We start from the raw sequence: 10,257 nt of genomic DNA, 5'->3' as shown, positions 1-10,257 counted from the left end.
ACACACACACACACACACACACACACACACACACACACACACGCACGCATAAATAAAAACGACTGCCTGAAACATTCTTTCTTCTAGATTTCTACCCTTCATTTTTCTTGCAATGCTGGCATGTCTTCAAGTCTCTTCTTCTTCCTTTTGTAGGCCTTCCGCATCCCTTCCATTGTGAGCTCTGTCATGGGGAACATGTTTGACAGATTCTCTCATGGCCTGCCCATGTTACTGGAGCTCACTATTTCAAGTCTATCCAAGTGCCAAGTAATATCCAGAGGTGTTCATCTGGTTATAGCAGGCTTAAACAAGCTTAAACCTATATTTTCCATCTCTTGTACATGCTCTTGTGTTGGAATGGTGGCAAAGCTAATGAAAGGTAGTCTGTCAAGGTCTGCGCCTTCCACTGCAGACCAGTGTGACCTCTTGAGTGAATTCTGCAGAGATCTGCCTATGTTCTTGGCGGCCACTCCCAATTTGGAATTAGTTGTCCTGTATTTGTCAGCAATTGTTCATCGATTATACTATAGGGTTAACACTGTCTTTTTGTCTTATTTTAAAAAAAGAAGTGTCCTATCTAGTTTTCACTTTTAGCGCTTTTAATTGGCACAAATTAAGAGACTAAAGACATCTTTCTTTAGACAACTTTGTGTGGAAATCACCAAAATTTCAATAATCATTTTATAATGAAAACAGACGTATGATATATATTTTATGTATCTATTTAAAATAGGGATGAATGTATTGTCCTTGTATTTAGATTTACTTTTTCTTTTACATTACTAACCTGTGCTTTTCCATTTATTGTAATAAATGGACTGCTTCAGCTTTAGAACCAAATTTGCTTTACCTTTATTAGATTTTGGATTTAGAAGTGAATAGACACCTGTAAAACATGTTGATATCAGTGACTTAAATGAAAGGTTTCATTTTTCTTTTATTTCAACATGGTTTTAAACATATGCAGTCCAGTTTAAATTATCTTCTCCAGCAATTCAAAGCGAAGTCATTTTATTTGTTGTAGCTTGCATTTTTTTAGTTACACCAGGAATCAGATTGTGGATGATCTTTGGATGAATGATGCTCAAGTTTATTCTTCAGAGAGTTGTGCAAGTTGCCTCTGATGTTTCAAATCCTAAGCAGAATTATACTGTAATTTCAGATAAAGATTTACGTAATTATTGGTATTCTAACAAGTCAAGCACATAATTTATTCATGTTTGTGTGTGGAAATTTTACATCAGTGCTAATGTTAAACTCCGTCCTGGCAATGCTAAACAGATTATTATATTTGTTTCTAAAAGTTTTGTTTGACTTTCAGAGTATTTTGCCAGAAGCGTAGCTGACTTAAGCAATAAGGAGCCACATTATCTCATATCTCATTGCCACTGCTCAAGCCGCTCTCTTGTTAAATGCTAAACGGTGGACTCTCTTCTGTCTGACTTGTTTTCTTTCCAATTCCCCTGTGTACCAAGCTGATTGTGTTATGTGTCTCTGGTCTCGTACCTAATCCACTGTCAGTACTTAGTGAATATTAACACTATACTAATGGGTAACATTCAATCTGGAGGGGAGGCATGATGTAACATGGCTGGTGAAAGGGCTCAGCCACCACTGGGCGTCCACGGAACCGCAATTGGGCAGTTCAGTCATTTCAATCTTCTGAGCCTCAGTTTCATAATCCATGAAACTAGGAGACCAGATAATCTCTAATACCCACTGTAGCTCTATCATCTATGCGTTTGCAGTAATTTTCATGATCTATTCTTGTTGGATTCTTACATAAAAGCAAAAGAAGATTTTTTTTTTTATGACCTTGGAAGGAAGGCACGGAGAATTGAATAGAAAAATCACTCCCCTGCTCTATTTCTCAAGAAAACCTTTATACCCCTATTTTCACTTTATACTTCATGTGTACATGATATCCATTACTTAAAATTTCATATGCACAGACCATCTGGTCTTTATAAACGCTGTTTCTGCCTTACCAAATATTGATAAATTGTGCCGCTTTGTGCTGCCAAATACTAGGCCTCTTTGTCATGGCTTCATACCAATTTCAAAATGAATATTGAATATAATTATTTAGGGATGAAAGAGCAATAGTAAATAAAACCATATGCTTACTATTAAAGCATTTTATTTGAATAACTCTTAGTAGCATATTTTCAAAACTTGCTCCACTTGTAATACTGGGAGAGTCCCATTTTCATTTGATTCCTGAAACGAAAACTTTTGGGCGGCACGCCCATCTGTGCTAATGGCCCAGGCTGAATTGAGCTTGATTAGTATTCGAAATTGATTCTGTCCAGGTACCAGATGGCCCAAGTTAGTATTTTATTTGTCACTTTCAAAGGAAANCTTCTTTCTACTGTGTCTTTCTGCTGTGCCCTTTATTGATTTTCAATTCAGTAAACCTGCTAACCCAACTTAATGCCCACTCCGAATTGGGTAAAAAAAAAAAAAAAAGAACAGAAAATCACAAGTTTGAAAGAAACGCAAAGTAATACAAAGTTAGAGTACATAGGCCAAAACTTAATGGAAAAGAGATAAGCTTGATTAAAAAAAAAAAAAGGCAAGATCTGATTTCAAACTTCTGGCCACATTACAAAGAAAGCTTTTGAAACTGAATAAATGTATGTGTATATGTATCAGCACAGCCCGCACCTTTGTTTGTCATCCACATAACCAAACAATGTGTAATAATTTGCAAAGATTTCGCCACCAGGTTCCCCACTCACATCTACAGTGTGGTGGTGGTTCCTAATTTTAGAATCCATAAGAATAAGACAAATTTCTAGCCTCCGCTTCCAGGTCCCAGTACAAAAGATATAATTCTTAGTGACCACAGTGGGGCACTTTACATTTCTAGATAGGTGACTGGGTTGTTTTCTAAGCACTTAAAACTGACATATAATCTGGGAAGATATCCCAATAGCCTGTAGATAAGCTTGATTTAATTGGTCTAATTTATTTGACTTGTTTTATTCAGATACTAAGGATTAAATGAGTCACAACCAGTAATTGGTGATAAGTTACACTCATTTTGCCAAATTGTATATCACAGCCCCGCCACTGGCCATAGATACACAAAATTCAGAGGTTAAGGCTCAGCAGTGTGCTATGGGGAGATGAAGAAGGGAGGGCAATGGTTGGTTGGCAGTGGTGCTGAAACATGTAACGTAGATAAAGAAAATAAGTTGGAAAAGCAAAAAAAAACCCCAAAACAAAGCTCATGTCTGGCCCAGTTTATCCGTGGTGAATCATAGTGTTTAGCGAACTTAAATCTCAATATTATGCACTATAGATTTGCAGAGATAATCCCCGGCAGAGTCAATTCAAAGCAGCCACTCAGTAAACAAGACACAACCGTGGGGATTTTCTCTTGTCCCTCTAAGGTTTCCTGTTGTCTTGGTGGCTGGAATTTGAGTTGCTACTGCATCTTCTGAGAACAGAGGAAATGTGTGTCTGGGGTATATGTAAAAGGAATGGGAGAAACAATGAGGAACAAACAGAAAGTGGGAGAAATGAGACTGGGTGTTCGCGATAGTGGGTCAGCAGGAAAACAAAGGAGGATGCAGGAAACGCTGAATGGCGAATGCTGTCTGATGGGAACATGCGAACACACGGCAAGAAATTTAGTACATCTTTGTGGACCATTTGCATTTCCAGGAGAAGGACTTCCGGTAACTTGGGTTGTTTTTTTTTAAAAAAAATAAATAAACAGTTTCTCTTAATTTAATGTAATAAATACTTAATGTCCAATATATGTTTGCTGTACCTCTATTTGCTGTGGCGAATATAGAAAAGTCAAATATCTTCCTTTTCTCTAAAGACATTTTAGGTGATTATATTATTATGTAGCAATCTGAGGAAAGATAGGCCCTGGAGTTCATAAAACAGAGTTATGCATAGGGTGAAATGGGAGGATAAAATTTGCTGTGGGAGGTAGTACTCAAGCTGAGTCCCGAAGGAAGAAAACGTGACTTAATAATTAAATAGAAATGGCTTCTTGGATTAAAAGTAAATGAAGACATGGCATTTTACTCAGGAAAGAAAGGACTCGTTATTCCTTTAAAGCCACCTTTGAGAAGTTAGATGAGCTAAAATAGATTCCTGTTAATCTATCCTCCAAAAAGAGTGGAATTAGAAGAAATGGTTTTAAATAGCAATCGCTGTATAGCTGACTTTCTGATTTTTGAAGAGGTTGCCCAGAGGGGACCTATATCTGGTAAGACCTTTAGATTCTAGAATATTTGAGATTTAGATATCCTTCCTTAAAGTGGGGGCAGCAGTTAGAGCCATTCTGTCTGGTGGCATCCAGGGTCTTGTTGCAGGGATGTTTGATGAGACTGAAAGGAGGGATTTGAAGAAATTACTGATTGAGGTCCATTCTACTCTTAGAAGTATATGCAAATGCTAAACTTAATGAGCATTTATGTTCTATTTTTTATTAATTTCAAAGGTAGGGGTAAGCATTGCTTTTAAAAAACAAATTATATGTATTTTTTTTTTTTTTTTTTTAGCTGAGCCATCCTGCCACCTGTTGGCAGCTCAGCAGCTGCTCAGCTCAGGCCGGGAATCCAACCACTGTTGCTCAGAGCTCAGACTCTTGAGCGCGCTCTCAACCAACTGAGCCACTCGGCCGTTCTAATTATATGCATTTTTAATAAAGTTTGTCTTCTTGGTGTTAAGATGTCTGATGAAGATAACTCAGTTTAAAATGAATCATCATCATATTTATAATCATTTATTCTCCTTATACATAGAAAGGATAGTTTGAGCCTCGCTAAACAGACATTTTCTCAGGTATCTTATGTGCCATTTATAATTTTAAAAAAGAGTATGGGGCCGGCCGAGTGGCGCGTTGGTTAGGAGTTGGCTTGGGACTCCAGCTCTGAGCAGCAGGGCCCCAGTTCGGATCCCACATGAGAGCTAGTGACACGGCGCCCTCTACAGCTAAGATGGTGAACAACAGTTCAACCTGGAGCTGGGCTGCCGTGAGTCACTGGCATCAGCGTAGGCTGCAGTAGGCGCCGTAAGCTCCTGTGAGCAGCCAGCAGCTAGCGTGAGCTTCCGTGAGTGGCCATCCAATGGCCAACGACTGATCTGCCTCACCTGGGAAGAGCGCAATGATAATACCAACATGGGCCAGTGAAGCGATGTCTTCTACAACTAGACTGAAGAACAAAAGGACAGCAACTTGTCTGTTCCCCTTCCCCCAATTCCCCAGCACTGTTCCCATCCCCCAATTTCCCAAAAAAATCTTTAAAAAAAAAAAGAGTATGTGAATTTTGGTCTAGAAAACCATATTGAGTATTTTGTTATTTCATTTTTTGTTTCCTCAATTTTCTTCAGTTGAATAGAATTGATTGGAGTTCTATTCCAAAAATATATATAAGTATGTACACCATTTTAAAATTCATACAGAACACAAAACCTTGATTTTTTTTAAAAAATGGGAAGACCCATAAAACATATCAGTCTATAAAGAAATTGTGATGTTCCTAAATAGAGAAAATTATTCTTTCCATCTTATAGTTCTGTAGTCCTTACCAATTTCAAGTGGCATTTGTCATCTTGTGGTTTTTCAGTGTGTTATTTGTTTTTAATTAACTTAAAAATGACTTGTCAGTTGATTTGTATCCAGAATTCTAGAACTACATTCTCCCATTGTCTGTACTGTCAAGTGCCCAGGGTGAAACCAGGCCAAATGTTATTTCATCTGGTGAAGCCACAATGAAGGGCTGAGCGTGAGGGATATTATGTGTCCTCATAGATGTGACTGGACAGTAGATTCCTGCCTTCTCATAGATGATCTTGTGAAGCAATGCTGTAAGAGACGATCAGGGGAAATACTTTGTGTATTACTCAGGGATCATTATTACTTCGAGCTAAGCATATTGGGCCTTTGAAACTACCCTTACCCCGCAGGTCCCCCAAACCACCTGGTCAGTATAAAATCTGTCTCTTGTGGTCTGTCTGTCTTTCCCCCTCCAATCCCTCCTTTCTGCCTGATTTTGTGTTTCTTGGTAGCACTATTGAAAACCTTCTGAGATTTTATTGTCTCTTGTCTGAGCTTCCTCTCCAAGCTTTCAAGAGTTGGACTTTGGTTGACAACAGCGGTTTCTCATGGAAATAAATCAGTTTTTGAGGGTGGACGTTATTTAGGTGGCCTCCTCTTACCGATTTTGATTTGGCTACGAGCGCTTCATAAACCTAATCAATATGGAAATTGACTGGGTTAGTTTCTTAACTAATAATGAACTATCACAAGTTGGAAACAAAGCTGCTGCACTCAATCTTCACATGATTCAGCCCATCATTTATTCAGCAACCATATGAAAGTACGTCCTGTTTATATTTTGTTAACAAATCGTTTTGGAAACTCATTGTTTTTTCTCATTCTTGGACAATGCGTGTATTGTCAAAACAATGCATTCTTGCTGCTACAATGCACACGTTGTAATCTCTTAACACTTCTGCATATTCTTATTGTGTGTAGAGTTCCCCCTTTGACACTAGCTTATGTGGAAAATGGAAACGTGATTTTGACACAGTTCCAGGATCAATATATAAGCAATGTGTAATTGGATATTTAAAAGTGCAGCATCATTTGAAATAGCATGATAAATAGGAAATTCTTAAGGATACATGTAACGAAAGATACATAAACAATTTTATGCTGAAAACTGTTAAAATGAAAGATGACATAAATAAATGAAGACATGTATCATGTTAATGGTAGAGTGACACAATATAGATAATGGTAGAGTGACACAATATACCACTCTAGTGTCAATTCTACCCAAATTGATCTATAGATTCAAATCAATCCCAATCAAAATCCCAGCAGGCGGTTTTTTGTCCCCAAGAAATTGACAAGCAGATCCTAAAATGCATGTAGAAAGAAACACAAAAAATCAAGAATTGCAAGAGGAACTTTGTAAAAGAACAAAGTTGGAGTGCTTATATAACCGATGTCAAGACTTACTAAGTTACGACAAACAAAACAGGATGGTATTAACATCACGTTAGACAAATAGACTAGTGAAACAGACTGGAGTGTCCAAAAATAGACCTGAATATATTGGGTTGTTGGAAAAGTCATGACACATTTTTGCAACAAAAAACAGAAAAAATACATCATGACTTTTCCAACAACCCAATATATAGCCAAATGATGTGTGACAAAGCTGCAAAGGCAAATCTATGGAGAAAGTATAGTCGTTTCCAAAAAATGCTTCAGCAAATGTAGATCCATATGCAATGAACTTTGCTTAATACCTTGAACTGTATGCAAAAATTAACTCCAAATGGATCATAGACCTAAGTGTAAAACTAAAACTTGTAAAACTTCTAGAACTAAATAGAGGAGAAGGGGACCTTAGGTTAGGCAAAGATTTCTTAGATAAGACACCAAAAGTATAATCCAGAAAAGAAAAATGTAAATTAGACTTCATCAAAATTGAGACATTTTGTTCTTTGCACTGTTAAGAACATAAAGTCATAATAAATAGCCTTGGAAGGAAATATTTGAAAATTATACACACACACACACACACACACACACACACACACACACACACACACACTAACTTTGTTATGTATATGGCCTCAGTATTTATCATAAAGTTTATAATATTACAGTAGTTAAAGTTTATAATGTTATATTGTCATAAACACTGAATTAGTGAATTCTGAGCCATTGCCCTTGGGAGAAATCAAGGGTTAGGTTCCTCTAAGCTTCTAGTCACAATATATCCATCAACTGATAAATACGAACCTTGTTTTTAGTGTGTTTCTGTTAAAGACACCTTATTTAATATACATTGTTTATTTATTAACATTGAACGCCTGGCCAATAGCACTGTAACTCATGGCTAAAGGGAGCTTATCTAATGCACCGTAAGGGACATCATAGCCTTCCTGCACATAAGAACACCAGGCGGCCTGTGAGCGCTATGTTTAGGGGCCATTTTAAATAGCACAATTACCAAGGAAAAGCCCCGAAATGTGAAAACACAACACTAAGGAGACTTGTTTACAGAATGAAAGCTGAAGCAAGAAGGCGGAGTGTCTCCATGTTTGGTCTCAGCTGGAAACGTGCACACTAGGAAACGTTTTTTCACCCCTCTACACATGTCTGCAACTGACGGTGAAAGTGATTTGGGGGTCACCAGTCAATTTAAGTGAATATGTAAATTTACAAATATGGAATCTGCAAATAATGAGGATCAGTTCTATCTATCATCTATCTATCTATCTATCTATCTATCTATCTATCTATCTATCTATCTATCTATCTACCTACCTACCTGTCCATCGTTAAATCTCAGTAGTAGGAAAAATAATCTGATTGAAAAAATGGTCAAAGAATGAAGAAGACACTTAACCAAAGAAGACATATGGATGACAAACTGCTTATGAAAGATGCTCAATATCATTATTCATTAGAGAGTACAAATTAAAATTACAGTGAACTACCACTACACACTTTTGGAACACCTAAAATAAAAATGTGTGTTGGCAAGAATGTGGAGCACCTGAAACTCTCATATACTGGGGTGGGAATGTAAAATGCGCCGCCCTGCCTGCCCCCCAAAGCAGTTTGTCAGTTTCTTGAAAAGTTAATTATATATTGACCACGTGATGCATCCACTCCACATATAGGTATTTACCCAACAGAAAAGGAAGCATAGGTTCATGGAAATGTATGTGGATGTTCATTCATCTTTATTAGTAATAACTCAAAACTGGGAAGCAACCCAAATTTCCATCAACAGGTGAAAAGATAAACAAATTGGGGTATGTCCATAAAATGGAATACTGCCAATGGCAAAAAAAAAAGAAACCATTGATACAAAAATCATATGGATGTATCTCAAAATAATTATGATAAATGGAAGGATTGAGACAAAAAGCCTACCCGGATGGCTCAGTGGATAGAACATGCGCTCTTCACAACAAAGCTGCCGGTTCGACTCCCGCATGGGATGGTGGCTACCTTCACCCGCAACTAAGATTGAACACAGCACCTTGAGCTTAGAGGCCACAAGCTGCCAACGGGTGGCCAGATGGCGACTGGCGCCCTCCACAATGAAGACTGAAGAACAACAACTTGGCTGGTCCCCTTCCCCAATTCCCCAATACTGTTCCCCTCCCCCAATTCCCCAATAAGAAAAAATCTTTAAAAAAATAAGGCTGATAATATGTCAGAATATGTAACCTAATCGATACTGACAAAAAAATCATTGTTTGTCTGGAGATGAGGGGTGGCAATGAAGGAAGGAAACTCGGAGACATTTCAAAGGGCCATGAAGAAACTTTTGTGGCTGCCTGATAGGTTTCTTACCTTGATTGTGGTAATCATTTCACAGCTCTGTGTGTGTGTGGGTATGTAAGTTTATCATTAAATACTTCAGCACGTGTTCTAAGAATAAAAGTATTGTACATAACATTCTGCCAGCTGAAAATTGATGCAGTCCTCCAATATATAGTCCATTTTTTTTCCAATTAATATCCTTGTATAATTTCTTCTGCCAAAAACCTGATCATGAAGTTTTGCATTTAGATGTCATGTCAATTTAGTCTCTGATACTCTAGAAGAGCCGTCCAACAGTTTTGTTTTTGTCATAGGTAATTTTTAAGACACTTATATTTTTATAGAGTATGGGTCAGTTGTTTTGCAAAATGTCCCTCGATATCTATTTGTCTAATATTTCTCTCATCACTGGATTCCGATTATACATGTTTGATGATAATTCTACATAGGTGATTCTTATGTCTTTTTTCAGCGCAGCCATTGACAATTAAAAATAAAACCAACAACAAAAAAGATAGTGGAAGACACATTTTGCTATTTTTGTCCCATTTTTAGTGTTTTAGAGCATACTCCCCAATAATCTACTTCATGTAAATCTCAGAGTTCTAAGAAACCAAATTTATGAGACTCTGTTTACTTTACTTTTACAACAATCATCCTATCATTGTGTTAGTATTGGGAGAAAAGAACTTTAGGGAGAAGTAACACTTTGGCTATGGCAGAGGCAGTTAAGACACATTGTCTTTTGCCTGAGGGAGTACATCTTGCTTTTCTTTTTCACATTCGCTTTTGAGTTGAGATGAGCAGGAGGTCTCCTTTATAATTTCATCATGAGATGATTCAGAATTTATTTTTATTCAGTAGACATTGATAAACTACTGCCAAGCTAAACACACACACACACACACACACACACACACACACACACACAC

Source organism: Hipposideros armiger, unplaced genomic scaffold (assembly GCF_001890085.2).
Source record: "Hipposideros armiger isolate ML-2016 unplaced genomic scaffold, ASM189008v1 scaffold_170, whole genome shotgun sequence".
Lineage (NCBI taxonomy): Eukaryota > Metazoa > Chordata > Mammalia > Chiroptera > Hipposideridae > Hipposideros > Hipposideros armiger.
The sequence above is the reverse complement of the archived record's forward strand: the minus strand, read 5'-3'. Positions refer to the sequence as shown.